Consider the following 25,576-nt stretch of genomic DNA (forward strand, 5'->3'; position numbering starts at 1 on the left):
CATTTTTCGATAGGCATGTAGCTTGCAAAAAACGCATCTGGCTTGTGGCATTTTTATTAGCATTTTTGATGCCTCCAACAGCTTTAAATGTTTTGAGAAAACGCTAGATATTTAGTTTATGTATTTTCATGCGCATCAAATTTCCCACTATCGGATACTTAATGCAGGTAGGCCGGTACTTATTTTAGTGAGAAATAAAATACGATGAAACAATTTCATGCTTTTATTTAATGGTTTTGTATATTATTCCAAATCTCCGCGAAGATAAAATAATAATTTAATAATCATTCATCTAAAAGGCATGTTCTTTAATTCTCTATGGTTGTCCTATAACAAAGAAACTCTCGTCTTCAAACATGAAACGAAACTTGAACGCAGTTGACACAAAATAGGTATAATTTGTCAATTTTGAATATATACCTATTTCTGAATGTGAAAGCAAAGGTATTGACTTCCTTCTTGATAGAATAAGTAAATTTACTTGAAATTTTATTTTCACAAAATCTAGCGTTTTTCCTGCCAAATACCTTGTTTTCATACCCCGTTTTTGTCAGCGACGGTTGGCAACACTGTTGGCGGATCTTGGTCTTCTTCAAAAACTTCCTCCATCCTGTAATCTTGCACGTTATTACGTATTTACGCTTTCATTTTCTTCTTATGTTGTACTGTTAACTGGAAATGAAGGCTCAGTTAACACAGATATAAACAAAATTGCACAAAATTGTATTAGGTACATTAGAAGCAAAACCAAGTTCTATAAACTTAACATATTTTACTGGTGACTTTGTAATAACTTGGATTGTGTGAAAATTAATATAATATCGCAATAAACATTTTCTTAATTAAATTTGATTTTGGTCATTGTCAAAAAAGTACTGATTCGATTATTTTTACGACTGAAAATAAATCTATTAATGTTAACAATTTGATTATACAAAAATGACATTTTTATAATATGACATCAAGCGAAGGAATATGTAATACTATAAAATGTATTTTTTAAATTCTTTTTTGTTTGCTTAAAATAAATGTAATCTATCTCTGTTATGTATCTATGTCTTGCCCATATTGAATGAATGATTATATTTATTAATATGGTAGAAAATCTTGCATTTTTGTTGATTTTGTTGTTTTAGATCCGAAACCCTTTTTACCTACTATATCACCGATATCAAATTTGTATTACAACGTCTCAGGAATGACATTCGTCGATATTTTACAAGTATAAGCGGAGTCAGATGAAATCATCATCCGACGCTCGACGTATATTACGTTGGTAACAATGAATAATCAGAATAGCCGGTAATAATTTTAGATTAATTTTAAAAGCTTATATTTTGTATCGATTTAGTGATTAATTGTACGTTTAGTTTTAGCATTGATTAGTGCAAGGTCTCGAATTATTGAGCGCCAATGCAGCTAGCAATTATTTTGTATATCGTTCGGCCATATATTTCGATGCCTACACTGTTTGTAAATATATACTTATACGAATAGTAATGAGGTTGAAGTCCATTTCATCTTTTCAATACTTACCAGTGCCCGCGTACCATACACATACACTTTTATAAAATAAATATCAATAAAGTAAATAAAAGATAATTTTGGCAGTCATTGTTTATTAGAAGAATGATGTAGGTAGGTATATGTTGTGGAGAGTTCATAAAGCAAATAATAGTTTAAGCATATTTTACTAGGGATTGCAATTTCGGGATCCCGATGGATTTCTTGGGCTCTAATGTACGAGAGCTTACGAGTCAGATTTCTCGCCGGTGCAAAATGCAAACTATCAATCTCCATTTTTGAACATAGATAATTATTGTAAAAATATCTAATCATTTGATTCCAATACAAATAATCATTAACAAAATAGTCCTGACAAAGCAGCCCAGACTACTATTAAAATTGTATTATTCAGATATTTTTGTGTTTACATATTATTATGAAGGGATTTTAAAATGCATATTTAGTCAATAAACTATATATACGAACGAAATATTGTATGGAATAGTGGTGTGAACAGTTTTATTGAGGCTGTTTTGACCGGGCCATTTGTTTGTGGATGTGGATTTTTTTTCGGCTTAGGTTAGAATCCAGGGTCTAGCAAATACACATACCTATTGTTTTTCAATGTGTGGTTTAGTCAGGGTATGGACCCAATAGGTTGAGCAATAGTGGCTAACATCCATTTATCGTAAAAAAAAAACAAAGTAATACAAACCTCTACTTTGTGGATGCTTTTTATGATCTTCTTAGGATCTGACATGATGAAAAAATATATTCTAATGGATTTAAATTCAAATACCAGAATAATTCAATTAGATTTAAATTCAAGTACCTTCGGTCGTTAGTATTAATAATGGCCCTCACAAAGGGGGGGCTGACACGACTCGAGCCTGGGGGCCCGGGCTTACGGTGGGCCCGGCGTGGGTGTCGACCAGTTAAGTGAGATATACAGACACTGCAAATTTGTTATAACAGTAATAAATGTCAGCTGCGGCACTATTTACTAAAAAAAAAAATGTCAACTGCGGCACTATTTACTAAAAAAATATTAACATTTTAAAATATGTGGCTGTGTTCACGTGTAAAATTTTATTTTATATTGTGTGGTTGGTTCCTGACTAATATAAATATGGCTATTTATGCAATATAGCGAATGATTGCATGTTAATTGGCTACCATAAAAGGGGGTTGTGATCAGTGCTTTATAATATCGAAATAATGGGTAGATGTTCAGTGTTGACAATTCAATAATTCAAGTGAATTTATTTAAAAATATTAAAAAAATCGCTTAAGGTACATAAAAGTAACACTTTTAATTATTATACCTCTCAGAAAGTCAGAACCATGGGGTTCCGTGGAATACCATTTGGGGAACTCTACTGTAGAAAATCAAACTGCCTTTAACCTTGGCGATAGGTAGGGAGCCCGTTTCAGGATGTGGGGGCCATGGTATTAATATTTTAAAAATATATAATTACCACAATGCGTTTCTAACGCAATAATAAATATTACATATTATTATAATTTTATTATTATATATTCCCAACCCGTATTGTCTGCGACAACAGTGATAGTGTATCAATGCGTTTGTTTATTATGCATATCAGTGGCGAAGGGTGACTTTTGGGAAGAGGTAAGCTGTAGAGATCAGAAAAAAATAGCACACTTGTAAGGTATACTTACAGGAAATAAGAAGATAATACTTACGATATTAGTACTGATGAATAATAATATGTGCACACTAATGACAACGCCACACTGAATCGTTGAAATTTCAATAGCTCACCGACGGTATAAAATTGAGCGATGAGTTTAAATTATGTATTTTCATAAACATTCATACACGTAACATACGCCCAAAAATATATCATTGGTGGCTTTGAAAAAAGCCGTTGTTGTCATTTTGCCATTCAAAACACTTCAAGATATTTCAGTAGGTAATTAATATAAAGGCTTACTATATGATCATTTGTACTCTAAGTCAATTCGTCTGTTTTTCTGCAGAAATTTTTTTAAAACATCATCAAAAAATGTTTGCCCACGTTTTAATTTAATTAATAATTCTTTTTCAATAGCTATAATTGAAAGATTCGATAATCTAGTTTGATTTTGAGTATTTCGACAATATGTGTGGACACGTTTTAAAGTAGAAAAACTCCTTTCTGCCGTCGCTGTCGTGGTCGGTAGCGTTAAAAATAATTTGACTAGTTTATAAGTCTGTGAGAAAGCTTCCACTAGACATTTTTTGTTTTTAAAATATTCGAACAACTCTCTTAAATTTGAATCTTGAAATTCTGGTAAAGAATAAATGACTTTAAGTTCGTTTTTCAATTGACTTGAATCAAAAATACCAGAATAACTGTTTTTCAGGGATTCAAATAGTTTATCTGGAAATTTTCGTTTAAACGATTTAAATAGCGTCGGTTCAAGTAATTCTAAAAAATTTAATTTTTCAAATGAAACAAATCTATCGTTCATTTGCATTAAAATGTTATCGCAAACCTCCTTAAAAATGATTTTAAAATATTGCTCATCATTTAATTCATTTCTGCGACGTTTTTTTGGTGGTTCACAGAGGTTTTTATATTTATTATATAAATTACTAAAACTACGAGGGTGGGTCAATAAGTCCTTAGAAAAGCCGACAGGTGGCGCGACTAGTACTGCAAGCGGTTTGTTTTCATGCAGCGGCACTACCGATTCAGTATGCTGCGAAGTTTCAATCAGATTGGTCGGGTTGTTGTGTGTTTCTCGTACATTTAAAAAAAAAATTTGCTTGTGGAAAATGGAAAAATGGAAAATGGAGAAAATTGAGTTTAGAGTTGTTATTAAACATTTTAATATAAAAGGGTTAACAGCAAAGGAAATAAAAAATGAGTTGGATTTAGTTCACGGCATATCTGCTCCTTCACTTGCAACTATTTATAACTGGTTAAATGAATTTCAACGTGGTCGTACATCAACAAAGGATGAACCACGCTCAGGACGTCCTGTAGAGGTGACTACACCAGAAATGATCAATAAAATCCACGATATGGTGTTAAGTGACCGAAGATTAAAGTTGAGTGAGATAATTGAGGTTACAGGGATCTCAAAAGGTAGCGTCATTTCTATTTTACATGACAAATTGGGCATGAAAAATATTTCTGCAAGATGGGTGCCGCGTTTGCTCACAGTCGACAATAAACGCAGTAGGGTGGTGGCCTCTAAAGCCCTGTTGTCGCTCATGCAACGCAATCCGGATGAATTTTTTCGTCGCTTTGTGACTGTAGATGAAACATGGATACACCACTATACTCCCGAGACGAAAGAACAGTCAAAGCAGTGGATCGCGAAGGCAAACCATGTCCAAAGAAGACGAAAACCGTAAAATCAGCTGGTAAGGTTATGGCTACTGTATTTTGGGATGCACGTGAAATTATTTTCGTTGACTATTTGGAAAAAGGAAAAACAATAACAGGGGATTATTATGCATCTTTATTGGACCAGCTAAAAAACAAAATTGAAGAAAAACGGCCTCATTTAAACAGGAAAAAAATCCTCTTTCATCAGGACAATGCCCGTGTTCACACATGTTTACGATCAATGGCTAAAATTGAAGAATTGAAGTTCGAATTGGTCGACCACCCACCGTATTCGCCAGATTTAGCCCCCAGTGACTTTTTCCTTTTCCCAAACTTAAAAAAATGGCTAAGTGGACAACGTTTTTTTTCAAATGAAGAAGTCATCGATCGGACAAATGCTTATTTTGAGGACCTTCCGGAAACTTATTTTTCTGACGGTTTAAAAAAAATTTAGAAACGTCTAACCAAGTGTATTGAGCTCCAAGGAAATTATGTTGAGAAATAAAAAAAAAATACAAAAATAAAACCTGTTTTAATGCTTTTTTCTAAGGAATTATTGACCCACCCTCGTATTTTGGAAGTCGGTCTCTAACCATTTTTTAAATTCGTTAATTTTTTTAATGGAATAAGAAATGTTTACAGTTCTACTTTGAATAATTTTAAATAAAATATCCGTTCGGGCATAGATTTCGGAGAATATTCCTAAGTAAAAGTTAAATTCAAATTCTTTAAATTTACTATCATAAGCATCTGCAAAGGTTAAAGAATCTTCATCCCATTTAGAAGAATTATTCTGTATTGTCTCGAATGTCGTTATGAAATCAGATCTATTGTCATGTATTACGTTAAGTATACGAGAGTGGTAGTGCCACCTGGTCGATGCAACACTTGGAAGACGGCGATCCATTATTTCATTGAGCAATGCACTTCTCTTTGTAGATGTATTAAAAAAACTCACTAATTTATTAATGTGTCCAAAAAGTTTTTTACATTCCGCAACATTTTCAACGGATCTAGATAAAACTAAATTTAAAATATGAGCATGGCACGGTACAAATATGGCCATAGAACATTTTTCTCGAACTTTTGATTGAACTCCGTTTAATTCTGAAGACATTACTGCAGCCCCATCATAACTTTGCGCTACCAATTTTTCACTACAATTAAACTTTTCTAATATGGAGAATACATGTGAACTCAAAACAATGGCAGTTCTCTCTGAACTTACGTCTACATAACCTAAAAATCGTTCTTCTACAGAATTATTTGAAACGTATCGCAAAATGGTTGTTAACTGTTCACGGCGACTAATATCTGGTGTTTCATCTATCATTATAGAAACAAAACTAGCTTCTGCAATTTCAGCCTTAATTTCTGAAATAATTACGGATGATATTGACGAAATTAAATCATTCTGAATCTCACCTGATAATCCAGAAAAGGCGCACGAAGATTTTAATGAATTAAAATGTCCTTCAATTACAGAATCGTAAGATGATAAAAATTGAAGAGATTCTATGAAATTTCCACGATTATTTGATGATTCACTTTCATCGTGTGCTCGAAAAGATAATTCTTGTTTACCCAAAAAAATTGTTGTATCTATCAATCTACGCATTATATTAAGATTTCTGTAGACTTTCTCATTGTGTACTCTAGCAATTGCCTTTTGTTGTTTATCAACGGCAAATTCGATTCTAGTTTTACCAAAAGATTCCAGATTTACGATTGAATGTAAATGTTTTTCTGTAGTCACATGTTTTACCACTGAATTTGTCAAATTATTTAAATCACTTATACCAGAATAATTCCACGCAGACTTATCTGTGGCAAATAGCATACATGGCCAACAATATAGTTTATTTAATTGACAACTGCCAGTCAAAAACGAATATTTGTCATATAAATTGTTGTGGAAATGTCTAACATAAGTTTTTTTTGCTGTATGCAAATTTAAATGAACGGTTGATCTTCCAGCTTTGATAATTTCTGATTTTTGGTTAAACGTCAAACTTGAAAATGATATTTTTAAAATTTGATCTGTACTACAGCAATGACCAATTTCAGTTGGAAAACTAGACATTTTTACAAATAATTTGTATTTGAAGCACTGACGAATGACTTAGGGTACAAAAAAAGATAATCTATCCACATTCAGAATACAATAAATCACAGAATTGTCTCACAAAATAAAACTATACCACCATGTTTTGAACAACAATCTGACTGAATTAAAACGATATAAATTATGTTTGTCTATGACTGAACTAATCTAAATAATTATTACGAGATACAATTATTTGTTATTTTTAAAATCAATTAATAATTATATCTGATTGAACCCAATAGACATTATTTTTTTAAATCATCTTATTTATTTATTATTATTTAAAGCGGCAGGCATAGACAATAAACTTTGCAAAAAGAGTTGGAAGGCGGTCACTCGAACGCTTCCAAGACGTGATAAAATTTGTAGACTTGCTCGAAGACATGAGTCATATAAGGTATAGAAAACCATTTTCGATTATGAAGTCAATAATCGACAATCGTCATTCAAAGAAAAACAACAGATGTCGTCACTCGCTTGTAATTTTTTGTTTGATTCTAAACTCGGCTAATTTACATAGTCTACATTCAAATTCACACAATAGATGACTCTTAATATTTTAAAATTTTCTATATATTTTTTTATTGCAATTTGAAATAAATACTTGAAGATATAGTTTTCTTAGAAGGTAGGCTTTAAATAATCGCTTAGTATGGAGCCTTCGCCACTGATGCATATAGATAGTAGGATAACATAAATGTAAAAGTTCTGCAAGTAATTCGGCGCATTAGTTATGTAATATTATGTAGTTCATCCTTTTCTACATAATAATATGTTGTTACAAGTTACAAAGCTTATCGGTCGTCATGTATTTTAGACATTATCGATACAAAGTAGCAGTGTGTTTTATTCACTGAAGTTTAGCCGCATTGTACCCAGGAATCGCAATACCGAATGAATATGTCAATACCGGTATTTCGGTTTTTCTTATTGAATACCGATATTCACCAAAATATATTAAAGAAAAAAAGAAGTACGTATAAATAAAATATATAACTATTGAAATCTATTTAAACACTATTTTATAACAACCTAAAGTACCTAATTACATTTATTATGTTGACCTTTATACATAATATGTATAGATCATAATATTTTAAAACTGCTAATTTTTACAAATTTAACAAAAAAAATATATCTCAAATTCAACGTTTATTGGATATGCTATCAACGTTAGATAAATAGTTATATAATAATTGGGAATATTTGCCACGAATGTTTTCTTTTTCGACCGTAACAATTCTATAAGTATATTTGAGGGATTTTGTTTTAATATTATTTATCTTTTGTTGGTTTCTGTCACTATATTTTCGTTTTGGCATCAAAAAATTTATTCACTAAATTTAATATACAATATATATAGCAGTTAGTAATGAAAAAATAACATTGAATTCATTTTTGGAAAACATAAACGTGTACGCATTCTATAAGTATATTTGAAGGATTTTATTTTAATATTATTTAACTTTTGTTGGTTTCTGTCACTATATTTTCGTTTTGGCAGCATAAAATTTATTCACTAAATTTAATATACAATATATCTAGCAGTTAGTAATGAAAAAATAACATTGAATTCATTTTTGGAAAACATAAACGTGTACCTATGCTCTCTTAATAATACCGAAAATACCGATATTTTTATTTTTGAAACCGGTATTTCGGTATCGATTTATAATTGAATACCGGTTTTGAAATACCGGTATTGCAGTCCCTAATTGTTATAAATATTATATTAACTATTAAGTATAAATTAATATAATATACCTATTTCCAGTGGCGATTTGGCGGTTTGAGACCGGTCCATGAATACTAGAATCGGAACAAATTAAATTGTACACATGCGTACTTATTATACAGGTACCTATAATAAGACACAGCTCGCAGACAGGATGGTCACTGGACCAATGCGATAATTCAGTGGTACCAGAAATATATAAGACGACCGAAAGGCCTTACCATACCATAGTATGCTAGATTGACGAAATGTTAAGGTACCTACCTAAAAGAGTAGAGAGAGCGAGAGAGTTTGAAACAGGCTAATCATGATGATAATTAATAAAAAAGGCTCATTTGTATAGATAAAAATGGATTATGCTATGCAGGTAAATAAATACATAGGAATCTAAATCAAAACAGTCCGTCATATTATTTATCTGCAAACAATTTAATGATTTTTATGTAGGCAGGAACGTATATAATATATTTTTTTTTATATCTACCAATTATTCAAACACAAAAAACTCTCTCTAGTATGATGGTCCAATATTACAATTTTATTTTTCATTTTGGGCCTTATCGGCAACCAGCATTTCTTTGTGTGCCCCACCATGTCAGTTCACCCTGCACAATTTTCTATACCCAAATTTGTTTTGCTATGGGGACAAACAATTTATGGTACTGACTTGGCGGACAAAAATCCAAAAACCCAAATTACAAACATAATTATACCATTATAGTTTATATAATATTATACTTACGAATATAAAAAAAAACAGAGGAATCAATAAATACACGTTATTACCGTGATTGACATCAACGAAACCTCATTTTGTGGCTTAATCACCTGCGCGATTGGTACGAATGCAGCTCCACCAAACTGTGCCGGGTAGCAGATAATAAATCAAAGATCGCCCCGATGGTGGCTGACCTCCGTTAAGGGTTGGTACGATAAGAAGATGTAGTAACAGCTATCAGCAGATATCTCGGTCAAAAATAAAGACACACGTCATCGAGCAGTCAGTGCAAGCCAACGTTGTCCATCCGGAATGATGTATAACTAATTATATGTATCCCACTACACTTTAAAAAGTACAAAATACGTAATATTATTTTAATGTAGTATCTAATAACAAGTGAGACAATAAAGTCAATATTTAAAAGATAAGTTCCCGTTTTTTTTTAATGGAAAGTGAGTAGTTGTGTGTAATAGCTTTAAATAAATTTTAACAATTATTACAAATACACTATCGAAATCATGATAATATTTTCCCCATTTCTGTTATCATGTGTGTACGCAGATAGGTACCTACGATATATACATAGCGGCTTTTTTATATTTGATAACATCCATAATATATCAATTAGGTATAATTATCAGCAATATAAGAATAAAAATGATTATGAGAATATTTACAATGTTTACGAATCTTATCATAAATTTTCTTCAATGCCAAATTAGAATTTTCCCATGGACCAATCATTTTTTTTATCTCGACATAATAATTAGAATGGGACGGGTATAAGTATTCGTAATAATATAATAAAAAAGAGGAAATTAGGAAATACTAAATAAATTTAAAAAAAAACCCACGCTTGAATTGAGCAAGTTACAGATATAAGAGCTTTATTATAGGTATATGTATTCTTGTTAAGTTTTAAATTCGATTTGACAAAGTCCACCAATTACTTATTGATCAGAGCAATTTGATTCAACTACCAATTAAATAGGTACATACTCATCACAAATACCTATCTAGAATCTACATATTATGTACAATACGTAGCGTAGTTATATTACGTACCCAGAAGAATAAATAGATATTCAGTAGGTACTCGTACTTCAGACAAACCTGTTTCAGTAAAAAAAAAAATGTGTGACATGCTCCCCAGACTTGTATACTCGCTGCTAGAGATTCAACAAGTACTTACATTAGAATACTGGAAGTTTACATAATTTGAAAACATCTCATGCTATACACACTAGAAAAAATCATTTTGTAGAGGAAAAAAAATACGACACCCGACGGGACTTGAACCTGTATCTGCTTACATGTTACATTCTGAAATCTTGTATCTTATTCGTTGAATAAAAGAAATAGTTTATTAAAATGTATTAGTAATTATTTGGTGGAATTGATAGAATTCCCGTGACCTCTATCTTGTCAAATTCAATAATGGACAATATTTTCATTGGAATAGGCAAGTCCAGAGACAATTTTTTTTGGTGAATGGATTATTACTTGATCATGGCAGAGGATTGTGACGCAGTAGGTATGGTTATCGAATGGCCTTCTCAACGGATGGCCCTTCTCCATTCATAAATTAGTGCGACCGTAGTTATAGCTCCATGCCAGGCCTTCACCGCTATACTCAAATTAACGAACTCCTGGTCATGGGGAATTTACCCGGACAAGTACGAGAAGCTATAAGCAATATTGGTGGAGTAAATGCGAAAGTCAGTTGCACTGCTAGATTTTGTGAACTTCGCTGACTCAAACAAGCAATAATAAATAATCTATCGATAGGTTAATCACCGTCTCAACTCTATATATACCGGTGATTCCCAACTACAGAATTTGCATAAACTTCTCAGTAATAGAGTAAAAAAGGGTTTAGCACGGCCTATTTTTAAACAATAAAGTACCTATATTGAAAATTTAGATTGATTGGAGATATCACATAAAATAAGTATCTACCTAAGTTTCTTATACGAAAGGAAATTCTGTGGCAATAATGGATTACAACATCACTAAATAAAATGCACTCGTTTTGTTTATGTAAGAGCATTTAAAACATGTACGATAAGGTTGCAGTTAAAGCATAGTGTTTAAATAACTCGTGTCCACAGAACAGAATTATTTCTAGTTCCCTGCTCGTGTCATAAATCAATATGTATTCAATATTAATTAATTACCTATCATTTTTACTGACTACTGTCAGAAATGTCCAATGCATGTAGAATGTAGACGTATCATGCGTTATTTCGGGGCAGCACATTAAAGAAAGAACACGAATTACACAACTTTTGAGGATAGATTCCGTGGAAATGACAATTTTTTGCCTGCGACGCTAAAAGTCTTTGAATATTTTGTCATCCAGAAAGCGGTTCCCTTAGATTTTACAAAATTTTCCAAGGATTCCGCCAACCTAAAAGGTTAAAAATCGACACAGTATAGGGTAGAGATAGACAACAGAAGATTGTTTTCTTTATTGTTATTAGGTACAAAACACTTTTAAAATCCAATACCCTATTCTTCCCCTATTAATTTGTATTTGTGAATGTATTTATTCTTATTAGTAAGAGTAAATACATACACTAATGATAATTTCTACAAAAAAAAGAACTATGCAGAGTCTGTATTCTATAAGCTGGCGTTCACGTCACGACGGAAAGCATTTGCCATCGCGTTCGACTTTTACAAGTTTTCAATGTGAAGGGACGAGGGGAATGCAGTGCGGAATGCTGAAGCGGGGGGGAAACCGCACGCCAGCTTATAGAAGACAGACTCTAGGTACGTATTCCAATAATTTAGATTCGATTTCCGTTTCGTACTGTATGACAAGGTCTCACGAGATCAGTTTTTATAATCAGATGTCTGGTGTGGTTAAATAAAACACAAATATAAAACGTGTTTATTACGATCTATATAATTAAAATAAATTAGCTATTTCCAATCTAATCTTATATCTAAACGCTAATTTAACTACATAAATCAATGACATTTGTCATTGACATAAATTAATAATTAATTACCAATTATTAAAACATCTTATATTATTAATAATTTTCAGTGTTGCAGTTTGTTTGCTTAAACCGGTTCGACTCCTTTTTTTAGATTACTGTTGGCTTATTTTTTTAACAATTTAATCGTTGACATTGAAATATGAAGGATAATGCTATTTCTATATTAAAATAATCAAATATGTTTACAAGTGTATTTACGATACGTACTTAGCAAGTACAAATTTTGTACCTAAATTGACATGTTTCAGAGCCAATTCACTTTTTGGGTGTATTCATAATAAAACCATTAAGTCGTAAGTACATTAACAATGGTGTTAAAAATCTTTAATTTCATTTTCACGAAATGTTCTTTTTGAATTTAAGACACATTGTCTCTCATTACAGTTTTATTATTCACCAAAATGTGCTATTAACTGAACCATGATAAACAATTTGATAAAATAGGTAAAGATAACCTCCAACTTTAAGGGCCGACGTGCACTGTAAATTTTGGAAATTAAGAAGAATCTGTCGACTTTTTAGGAAAGATGTATAAAATGTCATTACTATACACACTTTTAAGGAAAGACTAGTCCTTCAAATACCACTATATTAAAATAAATCTATCATTGAAAATAAAAAACGTAAAATGACAAGTCAATTTCCAAAAGTGCAATGGAAAGTTTGCCGAATAAAGTTCAGTACAATAGTATAATTTATAATGGTGTATTATGTATTAAAATTAAAGGAATACGGAAGGCATAAAAGAATAATGTTGCTATAGCCACGGACATCCTGATTAGGGAATCCAATCCCGAGCCAAAATTCTGATCCCGGGATTTCGGGATTACAATTTGACATTCCCGGGATCCCGGGACTGGTCCCGGGATTGGCATTTTTTCCATTGTTAATATAAAATTTTTATATTTACAAATAACATTCATAAAATCGGTCTAAAATAAATCTAGTATAATTTATACTATTTAAGACATTTATTGTTAATATTGTATACGTTCAATCTTGGAAATACACAAGTTTAATGGAGTAAATAATATTGTAATATAAATAATAATGGTAATTTAATAGGAGATTGCTGTTTCTGATAGTAAAGACTTAATGGATGGATTAGCGAGACTTAAAATAGTAAAGCAAATAATCATGGCGTACTTATTGCCTTTCCGCTTCATAAATCTAATTAGTCAGCCAAATATGAAGCTGCCGTAAAACGTATGATCTCATGGTGGAATTACTTTGTTAAAAATGCGAAGCATTGTTTTTTTCCAATCTTTCCATTTTTAGTAATTTATGTGAAAAAATAAAATGAATCGGCAACCTACACATGGGTATAAATCAAACTTCATTCAAACTCAGTTTATTTCTAATGTAGTTATTTTTTATTGAAAGTATTTTTTCTGTTATATTTTCGCTTTTATTTTATTTTCCATAAAAATTGATAAAAAAATCAATCCCGAAATCCCGGGATTATGTTTATCAATCCCGGGATTCATAGGTATCGAAAATAGCTCGGGATCCCGGGATCCCGAATCCCGGGATCCCGGGATTGGAATCCCTAATCCTGATGTATCGAAATATGACTATATTTCTCAATTTCAAACGAAAGTGTTTACAATAATAAATTCTTGTGGTAGATTATGGAATCTTGTATTATAAGCTGATATGCATAATAATGACATAGGTACATAGTTTTTGCAAAGTCAACATACATAGCTCTCAATAATACACTAAATTCTTAATTCTCGACCGTTACACGGCACCAATACCTACCAAATTCGCTGACAAAAGAATAGAGAGCCAAAGCACCAAATAAAAATCTATTTTTCTCCTTGAAAAAGTGAGGGCTCTTCGACTTTGCCTGATAGAGTAAAGAGTAAATCAAGAAAATTACCTCTCAGAAAAAAAGACAGTAGAAATTTGGAAGTTCAAGGGTACATTAAAATTGTACGTCTAAATGCATGGCCGAGGATTTATGTTCGTAAAAAACAAAAATCTGTTAATACAAACCTCTACTCTGTGGTGGCCCACATTATGATCATATTACGAACGGACATGGTCGAAAAAAAATACAGTGGAAGTCAGTTAAGTACCAGTCAGTCTACCGATCTGAAAAAATGCTAGATTTAAAGAGACATGCCTAATGTCATGTTTTCTAGATGATTAGTGAAAAATGATAGATCTGGCAAGAAAAATGTTAAGTTGGCTGGTAACCGCATAACTTTGCCCAACCTGATTTCACTATAACTATCGACTCATGCAATCACATAATAAGTATATTATTATTACACAAAAAAACGATAATAAATAATATAAAATGTGGGCAGGTACCTACTTCTAAAGATAAAGTGTTTTTACCTACGACAATAATAATTAATTGACAAATTGGTGACAATCATAAAGATTAGATAGATAATCAGTAATCAGTAATCTCACACAATTACTTTCTTAAATATTTGATGTTACTTTATCTCAAGTAACGATATCATAAAATTCATTAGGTAGGTACACATATAATAATGATAGGTGAATTTTATTGTGTACATTTTTTCAAATAAAATTGATAACTACTTTAAGGGTCTTTACGCACTATCACCAGTGCTGGAAACCGGGTTTGACGGCAACCACAAAGCATATAAAAGGAAATCAGCATATACACAGGTGGTTGCGGCATCCAGCGATAGTTTCTACTTGCAGGCAACCAGGGTAGCAAGAAACCAGTCGACAGTTCGTAAGAGACCTAAAACTTTCATATTATAAAAATCCAAATACGTAAAAACTGCATTTATAGCGTCTGTACACGTGCATGGATTTACTGGCACCAATAAGTAGTGTGTATATTAAACTATCGCGATAATAACTGTTTACACCATGGGTGGCCAACCCGCGGCCCACTGGGTGTCAATTTGTGGCCCGTGGAGCAGTGAGAAAATAAAAATAATATCAAATGCTGCCCGCTAGATGTGCTAATTTCGCAAATTGAGATTCGATATTAGCTCAAGATTTTAAAAAGCACCGTGTGCTTTTTGCTGCATTTGCAACGCCATTCTCCGTAGACGTGAATTTATTACCGGGAAATTTACAAATGGAACATTGTGAAATATGTTGCGATGAACAGTTGAAGGAGAAATTCCATCAGGTTGGTTTGGAAGAGTTTTACAAAACATATTTTTGGATAAGGATAAGGCGTTTTACAAACATGTTCTAATGATGAATGACTTCGCTATTTGGAAACACTTACACGTGTGAACAGTTTTTTAGTCGGATGAAGCATAAAATCCCGAGTGAGAACACGAATCACTGATGTGCATTTGGAAAACTGTTTGCGTGTAGGAACAACCTCACTCGATATCGACATTGGGGCACTTAGTTCTGCCACACAAAATCAAACTTCTCACTAAAATTTACTATTTTTATATTATTTTGTTTATTTTTTATTCTTTAAAAAAAGTCTAATCTAATAAATATGTTTGATTATCATTTTTGTTTTATTTTATTAATATATATTTCTTTTTTGTTTTGTATAATAAAAAAATCGGTTGAGCGGCCCTGTAGGAAATCTCATTTTTAGAATCTGTCCCGGCTGCTGAAAAGGTTGGCCACCCATGGTTTACACGTAATAGTACATACTGACTGTCTTGCCAATCTCATTCTTCAACATTTTTATATAAAGTATTAAATCTATATATTGGTATACATTATCAATCACTTTTTATTGTTTACAAATTCGGTTTACATTGTATTGGTAGGTATACAAAACTAGATGAAATCTGTAATTTTATTGTAAGTAATAATATATGGAAGGTTGAAAATTGAACAAAGCTGGAATCTTAATTATTTTAATTTCAGTTGCAAATTTAATTAAATAAAAAATGTTATGTAAGAACTGTGAGAAGATTTAATTATTGGTTACTTATATAATATTTTATTACTGCTTTTAGAAGAAAAAAATTATTAATCCTTTTAATCCAGTTATAATCTTAAAGATAAAATTGTACAAATCTTATTTAGTTGGTCAAATCAGTGTGAGTGTGTATACGTATCCAGTAGTAAGTTGTAAGATGTCAGAAGGTAGAACCCGGATAGAAAGTGACTCGTAATACAAAATATGGATGTGTGTATTTACTATGTACATACAATTTTTATATCAAATTGAATAACCTCACATAGATATCTTGTCCGTGATAAGTTGTTCATTATTTTAAACATTTAGAAGGAGATGCATGTCGAGTTAAATTGAAATAACGTAAAATAAAATGCATAGACATACATTGTCCTTCATGTACTCGTCTTCTGATGGATTCACGTTATTGACTATAATGATGTAATACATATTGATTAATCTAGGAAAGAATAAAAGGCCAGTGTTGTCGGTGTTAACATATTTCCAAGGTATCACAAGAATAGCATTATTGTGCATTTATCATAATATCTAGTTTATGGAATAATTTATAACACGATTTACCCACTTATATGACAGGCATTGAATTAAATAAAGAATGTTAGCCTTCTTATAACATTCAATTTTCAAATGGTTTGGCATGACGGGACTCTAGCCTGGGGGCCCGGGCTCAGGTGGGGGGGACGTGGTGGGTCGACCATATAAGTGAGATAAACACATATCACTGCGGCGCTATTTTTTATTGGTTGTGTTTCAATATTTTATTATTATGTGTCGATACTCGACAAGTCCATAATTCAAGTGATATATTAAAGAATACAAAAAATCACTAAAAATTCACCGAATACCCTTCGAACATCATTTGGAAAACGCCCCCGCCAAAGTATTAAATAACGAAAAAAATATATTTTTTAATAGAATTATTTATTTAAATCGCAACAAAATAACCATATTTTTGTTATTTTAGGAATAAATTTTAATTCCACTGTCAGTGAGTTAAAGGTTCCATAAGTATGCTAATATTGTACAATTGTTTAGGTACGTATTTTTCTTGCGTAATAAATATTTTTTCGAAAAATTCTATTGTACATTTTCCAAGGATGAAAAATGTGACTGGTGAAAATTTTTTTGTCGTAAAATTATTTATTACCATCTTAACTCTTAGATAAATATAAAAATAGATTCCAGCAATTTTTAATTATCGAACCGATGGCTACATTTTTTTTAAATCCTTTCAATACAGACATAGACATTACTAGGGAATCCAATCCCGGGATCCCGGGATCCCGAGCTATTTTCGATACCTATGAATCCCGGGATTGATAAACATAATCCCGGGATTTCGGGATTGATTTTTTTATCAATTTTTATGGAAAATACAACAGAAAAAATACTTTTAATACAAAATAACTACATTAGAAATAAACTGAGTTTGAATGAAGTTTGATGTGTAGGTTCCCGATTCATTTTATTTTTTCACATAGATTATTAAAAATGAGAAAGATTGGTAAAAAAACAATGCCTCGCACTTTTAACAAAGTAATCCCACCATGATATCATACGGTTTACGGCAGTTTCATATTTGGCTGACTAATTAGATTTATGAAGCGGAAAGGTACGCCATGATTATTTGCTTTACTATTTTAAATCTCGCTGATCTATTCATTATGTCTTTACTATCAGAAATAGCAATCTCATATTAAATTCACATTATTATTTATATTACAATATTATTTACTCCAATAAACTTGTGTATTTCCAAGATTTAACGTATACAATATTAACAATAAATGTCTTAAATAGTATAAATTATACTAGATTTATTTTTGACCGATTTTATCAATGTTATTTGTAAATATAAAAATTTTATATTAACAATGGAAAAAAATCCCAATCCCGGGACCAGTCCCGGGATCCCGGGATTGTCAAATTGTAATACCGAAATCCCGGGATCAGAATTTTGGCTCGGGATTGGATTCCCTAGACATTACTATAATTGCTAATTTCATAGCGGACATTTTTCAAGACACACCAAAAATTGAAGAAATTTAAGATATTCAAAATGACATTATCTTAAAATCGAACGGACTGATTGAAAACATTTGGAATTTAGCTGACCATAAAAAGTACCCTCTTTTGAAAAAAGTAATTTACAAAATTAAATCCTGTTTTTGTTCCACATATTTGTGCGAACCTTTATTTTCCACCATGAACATAATAAAATCAAAAACAAGATCTCGACTTACTAATACCAACCTTGATAATTGTTTACGATTGGAATTATCATCTTACACTCCTGACCTTGAAAAGTTAGTAACTGAAATGCAATGTCAAAGATCGCACTAATAGCGTCAGTTATTTTCATTTTCATCTCTTTTATTTTCTATGTAACTGTATGGGTGTTTTATGCTTTTTTGTGAATGCCCTCACAGGTGCTTAAATGTGAATAAATGTATAATCTACCGATATAATAAATGTAACACATAATACTTAAATCTTGTTTTTTTAGAAATCCTATGTGCGCCCGCCACTATTATCCCAAATCTGAAATGCCCCGCTACCGTAAAAATGTTAAGAACCCCTGGTGTAGAGCGTCATAGGAAATGGTTGTAACATTAGCGATCTTATAATATCTCATTAGCCTGGGGGCCCGCTTCAGAATGTGGGGGCCATGTTTGGCTTACTTGACATTAGATCTTATTTACCAATTTTCGTGTAATCAGTGTTACAAACGGGGAGTACAAAAATAATACGAAGTGGATCGCCTTCAGGATTAGGCTGTAACAAGGTTTAAATATTGAGTGTGGAGAAATATTGGATAATCTTGGTCCATGGCGACTGGCTTTAACATTTCTATCTTATTAATCTGTTTTATGGTTGCGTTACAACCCATGATGGCTATGAAACCCTGTTATATTTATTATGCTTTTTCAATTTATACGCGAGCACAATGGTATCTTGAAACACATGCATTATTTATACCTACACTAATACCATTACATATACAACTAACATTTTCGCAGTTTCAATTTTCAAAATTTGGAATGTCAAGAAAATACTGCCAACATAGAACGTGTTTATTTTAAACAAAAGGATGTCTTATTGACAATAATTTTAGAATAATATAAACAAAACAGGAGATGGCATATTACCAGAATGCATTATTAAACGAATTAAAGTAGTCTATTTATATACGAACATACAACGGTCAATGACGGAACAATTAAAAAAACATCGACTTGCTAAATTTGAATTCAGAAAAAATGCCAAATAAAGAAAACATTGCTGCGGTAAAAATGACAATGAAATTGAAAAAAGCGGTGATATCCAATCAGGATTCAACGAACTCGTCGCTGGCAGCGTTTTCTTGCTAGACTTAGCATTTTTAAAAGATCTATCTTGTCATCTGGCATTTGACGTTAAATTTTTTCATTTTTCGACATCCCACAAATCGCTTAAAATTTCTCATAAAAAAGGTTAGAATAGGTATTAAGTACATAATGTTTGCTTTAAAATAAAATAAATGTTACATTGTTACATACAATATTTTAGTGATGTCCAAAGTTTGTATATTCAGTGGTTTTTAGCTGTAAGTTTTAATTAAATATTGATCATAACACAATAAATTTTATTCTTCTTCAATATTTGTTCTCGTAAAAACCATGCAAATATGTCTTAGTTTTTTTGAATGCGAGTTTTCGGCTATTTTACAACGTTTTTCTTAGCTCGTAGTCTTATTTGTCCGGTGGTTCTTTGTCCGGTACAAATCTTGCAATCGATTTTTAACTAACTTCCCGACTAGCTAGACATTTGAAACTTTTAGAATATATCAGAACACGATGCCAATGCATTTTTTAAATACTTTTAGCCATCTTTAAGTAGAATTGATTCGACATTTTCAGTTAATTCTGTTTTGTATGAAAAGTTATTTCGACACCATTATTGGTTGCTATGCGGATGGTCCTAGCAACTAAATTATTAATATATACGTGCGTTACTATGGAAATCAATATGACATTTCAGTATTATTTCTATCAAGTACATATTTTTTTGATCGTTCAAGCAAGTCAAGGTTATATGATTCAACAGTAAATTTAAAAACGTTGTATATAAAAAGTTCTTTTTATCTTGTAATTATTTTAATTTTAACACTGGTCGCTGGGATTACCTATACAAGAATTTGCAAAACCTTGTAAAACATATCAAGCGAACACCAGATTGTGAAAAAAATACCTACATTACTACTCGAGCAAACTCTTCTTCTTATGTCATACAAACTCGTCATGTAATTTAATTAAATCAATTAATTAAGTAGTATTGATTTTTTTACCAACAGGAAAATTCCACTCTGAGCATTTCATACATAATAATAATTATAAGTTAACGTTAATAATGTTATCAATCAATAGGAATTATGTTACTGAATATTATATTTGCCTTGCTATTGTTGAGCGTAATTCTAATAATGTAATAATATAACAAACCTGTAAAAATATTCAATAATAAATTCTTCAGCTTGCGTTCGGTGCAGTAATCACGTAAGTACAAGGTTCAAATTGAGCTGACGAGATTATGACGAACGTGCAAATACTTATTTTATTGTAACTTTAGTATTTGCATGTTCGTCATACTCATAACCGAGCAGTTTAGGGCATTTAGGCAAACAGTGATTCCCAACCGGGTTCCACAAGTACCCAGTGCCAGGGGTTCGACGAAAATTCGCATGCGTTGAATTATCTTGACCAGAGATACCGTGTCTAAAAAGTGCCTACTATGCGAGAAGAGAAGAAATTTTACGGCAACTATAGATGAATGAATAAAAATTGACGAATTGAGTATTTAATAATGAATGTCGCCACCTACTATGCACTGTTCTGTGAAATCGTTTCAAATATGTATGCAGTGACGTCCCGTGGGGGTAGGCAGATTGAGCGTCGCTTGGGGGCGGCAGTTATTCGAAGGGCGACAAATCGAGGAGAATCATTGGGTATCTATATATGTAGAAATAGCCACCCAAACTTAGTAATAACACAAATATCTTTCCATTAAAAAAATCAGCTCACTAGTTGGAAACAAAATCTATTAATTAACATAAAAGGTTTAACAGGACTGTATTTTTTGTCGGGTTCGCGATGTCTAGTTTACTTCCGTTGTCTTTGGACGTCATGTCCTTGATGGCCAACAATGACACGTGCAGATTTGTGAATTATATTTTAATTGTAGGTAGATACATACTTACCAAATTTAAAATTTATTCAACAATATTTTTGCCAGTCACTCGCGAGTTTTGGAAGTTGTTTTTAAATGTATATGAAACTGTGGACTCGCAATATTTTCTATTCATTAAAATAGAGATGCCATTTAAATAAAATTAGATTTAGTGGTAATTATATTTTGTTAGTAATGTAATACAACACATTTCTTAAATATTTGAGTCATGAAAGAATGATAAAAAAAAACTGGGGCGGCATTTTGTCTAGGGACGTCACTGTATATAATATGGTACCGTTAGTTTTGTAAAGCAAACTAAGTATTGATTTATATTCCAAGTGCTAACAGATAATTCTTAAATCCAGTGTATAAAATATATTTTTTTCAAGAAGTATGAGTTAACTTATCATTCAATTTACTGACTACATCCAGTCACGTAGATCCAATAAAGGAGCTGCAAATTAACGAAGAAATGCGAATAATACAACATTAATTAACTTAAAGAATAGTATGGACATCAGATTTTATATTAATTTATTTGCACGCGTCCATTGCCGAAATAATAAAATGCAGAGGTTTGTGAAATTATATAAATATTGAATTTAGATACTTAGAAACGGACGGCACTTTGCTTAGATATTATATAAACATGCCTTTATTTGTAATTTACCTATATGAATCTTAATTTGTGTCGTTCATGTAGGGGTTTCTCGAGATTTTACAATTTACATACTCCTCCAAGCATGAGCCCCACATCCTGATGCATGCCCCTAGGCCAGGATCTTTAGCGCCCTTACCTATCGCGAAGATTAAAAGTAGTGTGACGCTCTACGGTAGCGTTTTCCAAATGGTATTTAGTGTATTTTTAGCGGTTTTTTTTATATCTTTGAAAACATCCACTTGAATGTTGTCGAGTATCGACACATAATAATCAAAAATTGCATCCCACAACTACAACATAATATGAATGTTCTTGAAGTAAAATAGCGACTTTATTTTGCTATTGAAGAACATTTTGTGATGTGTGTTTATATCATTTATCTGGTCATCCAAACTACCACATCTGCCCCCATCCCTTGTGGGGGCAATGACTCCAAGGGTTCTGTCAACCAAAAAATATTGAGAGGTGAACAATATTATTTTATTACGCAGGTATTAGCAAATTGGATGGGATTCAAAAATCAAACTAGGACGTCAACAATAATGATGAATTGAATAATATGTCGATAATAAATTGTGAGTAGGTACATTCATAAAACGAATTAATTATGTACTTACATTAAAAATATCAAAACTTCTCAATTTTATGTAAGGTTAGGTTCATAATGTAAATAAATTAAGTACACGAATTATTCATTTACTACTTACGTAGTACTGCAAACTACGTTAAAATCTTTAATATTGATTAATATTTTACATAATATTATACGTTATGTATTAAAAATTATTATTACAGTCAATTCAGGGTAATAATAAATTATCAGCGAAACCAGCATGCTTAAAATATGTTAATACAATTCAGTTAGATGTCATATTTTAATAATATGTGTGTTTATTTGTAACAATATTAAAACAATAAACAATAAAAAAATTATGAAAATTGACAAAAGTTTCTCAAATCTATCTACTTACAGACAGGAAATTAAACAATAATTATTATTTCCGCAGTGTGTTTCATGACCACAATACATACTATAACTCAAAAACAACAAACTTATTCCTCATTGAAACAACATTGGATAACTATAATTAAATGTTATTAAATACATATATCTACATAATAATTTAATGTAAGTACTGACCATTAGCCGATTTCAATTTTGAGGTAAACGATATTCACATGGATTCACACACAATTAAAACATATAATATTTCTTCGGAATACTCTGAAATTGAATATCAAAAAGAGATGCATTTATTTCCAAACTTCCCGCCGCACTGAAAATAATAACAACACGCACTTCTGTTTCGCTGATTTCGCACTCTGGCGGCAGATTTACGAAAACATTTGACACTTCTCTTGACAAAAACAATGTGCAAAAAATGTCAAATTGAATGATGTTGAAATTTTCTTCACAAATTCACTCTTCATTCGGTACTAATACACTCGACGGTAGAAAACTATAATAGGTAAAATCCTTTTATGCACGATTGAAACAAACACACAGCGAAATGGAAAAAGAGATAATGCGCCGTGTGTCATAAAACAGATTATATAAATCTAAAAAAGAGTATAAAATCTAGCCGAATATATTCTTGAATACATTTTTATTTGTACGCGTATCTCGCCATCTATTGTAAATCCTAGGAACTATTACACTCTAATGAAGGAAACTTCTTTTTGTATTTTGAAGACAAATAAAATAATACTACTTAAAATTTGTAGATGTCACTATACTGAAAGGTTGGTTTCTGAATGACATTCCTGATTATTTATAAAAAAAACTAATAATGATTTTTATAATAAACTAGCTGAAGTACCCGGCTTCGTATGGGGTCGCTTCGTGGTTATATTTATCTTAGATATTTAAAAAATAATAAGAGGTAATTATTTGTTTAATATTATAATATCTGTGTAATACAATATGGCAATATGAAAATAATAAGTAAAGTAAAGGTCAAACAAAAGAACACTAAATTAAAATCGAATCCAAAATATGCAAACGTTATTAATGTTATTAATATGTAGTAAAAAAAAATCAAAATTGGAAGGAACAAACAAACAACAAACTTTGTATTTTTTATAATACTAATTTAGAAACCTTCGCAGGTGTGCGTACAACAACTGACAAAAGTTTCAACGCAATCGGATGAATGGCATAGGAACGCATACGAATAGAAGAGGAATGATTTTCTAATTCAGAAATCTTCGTGGGCATGCGCACGACAACTCACCAAAGTTTCATTGCAATCGGATGAACGGCATAGGAACGCATACGAATAGAAGATGGAGATGGTTGTACTAATTCAGAAACCTTCGCGGGCGTGCGCACAACAACTGGTCAAAATTTCATCGCAATCGGATGAATGGTATAAGGACGGATACGAATAGAAGAAGATAGAATAGAAGAAAAAGAAGAAGAAAATGGTTGTATCAATTCAGAAACCTTTGCGGACGTGAGCACAACACTTGATCAAAATATTATTCAATCGGATGAATGGTATAGGAACGCATACGAATAGAAGAAGATGAAGATGGTTGTACTAATTCAGAAACCTTTGCGGGCGTGCGCACAACAACTGGTCAAAATTTCATCGCAATCGGATGAATGGTATAAGAACGGATACGAATAGAAGAAGATAGAATAGAAGAAAAAGAAGAAGATAATAGTTGTATCAATTCAGAAACCTTTGCGGGAGTGAGCACAACAGTTGATCAAAATATGATTGCAATCGGATAAATGGTATAAGAACGCATACGAATAGAAGAAGAAGATGGTTGTACTAATTCAGAAACCTTCGCGGGTGTAGGCACAATTATTACTGATGAAAGTTTTATTGCAATCGGATGAATGGAATAGGAACGCGTACGAATAAAAGAACATAGAATATAAGAAGAAAAAGAAGATGGTTTTACTAAATCAGAAACCTTCGCGGGTGTTGGCACAACCACTGACGAAACTTTCATCGTAATCGGATGAATGGTATAGGGACCATAACAAAGAGATTAGACTGTCTCAATCTCTTTGGACCATACTATTAAAAGAAGATAGAATAGAGAAGAAGAAGAAGATTATGGTTGTACTAATTCAGAAACCTTTGCGGGTGTGCGTACAACAACTGACGAAGGTTTCATCGCAATCGGATGAATGGTATAGGAACCATACGAATAAAAGAAAATATAATGAAGAAGAAGAATAAGATGGTTGTACTAATTCAGAAACCTTCGCGGGTGTTGGCAAAACCACTGACGAAAGTTTCATCGCAATCGGATGAATGATATAGGGACCATACGAATAAAAGAAGATAGAATGAAGAAGAAGAAGAAGATTATGGTTGTACTAATTCAGAAACCTTTGCGGGTGTGCGTACAACAACTGACGAAACTTTCG

At 31.8% G+C, this 25,576-nt stretch overlaps 1 protein-coding gene across 1 annotated transcript in view; it reads right to left on the reverse strand.

The window, feature by feature from the left end:
* Positions 1-23,464, reverse strand: part of LOC147066218 (sodium-coupled monocarboxylate transporter 1-like) — a 46,356-nt gene extending 22,892 nt beyond the window's left edge. The window contains exon 1 of the mRNA XM_085955405.1: positions 23,327-23,464. The gene's annotated coding sequence lies outside the window, so the exon portion shown is untranslated. The remainder of the gene's footprint in view (positions 1-23,326) is intronic.
* Positions 23,465-25,576: the final 2,112 nt, after the last annotated feature.

Source organism: Rhyacophila brunnea, unplaced genomic scaffold, assembly GCF_057557595.1.
Source record: "Rhyacophila brunnea isolate RB1 unplaced genomic scaffold, BYU_Rbru_1.0 scaffold_5, whole genome shotgun sequence".
Lineage (NCBI taxonomy): Eukaryota > Metazoa > Arthropoda > Insecta > Trichoptera > Rhyacophilidae > Rhyacophila > Rhyacophila brunnea.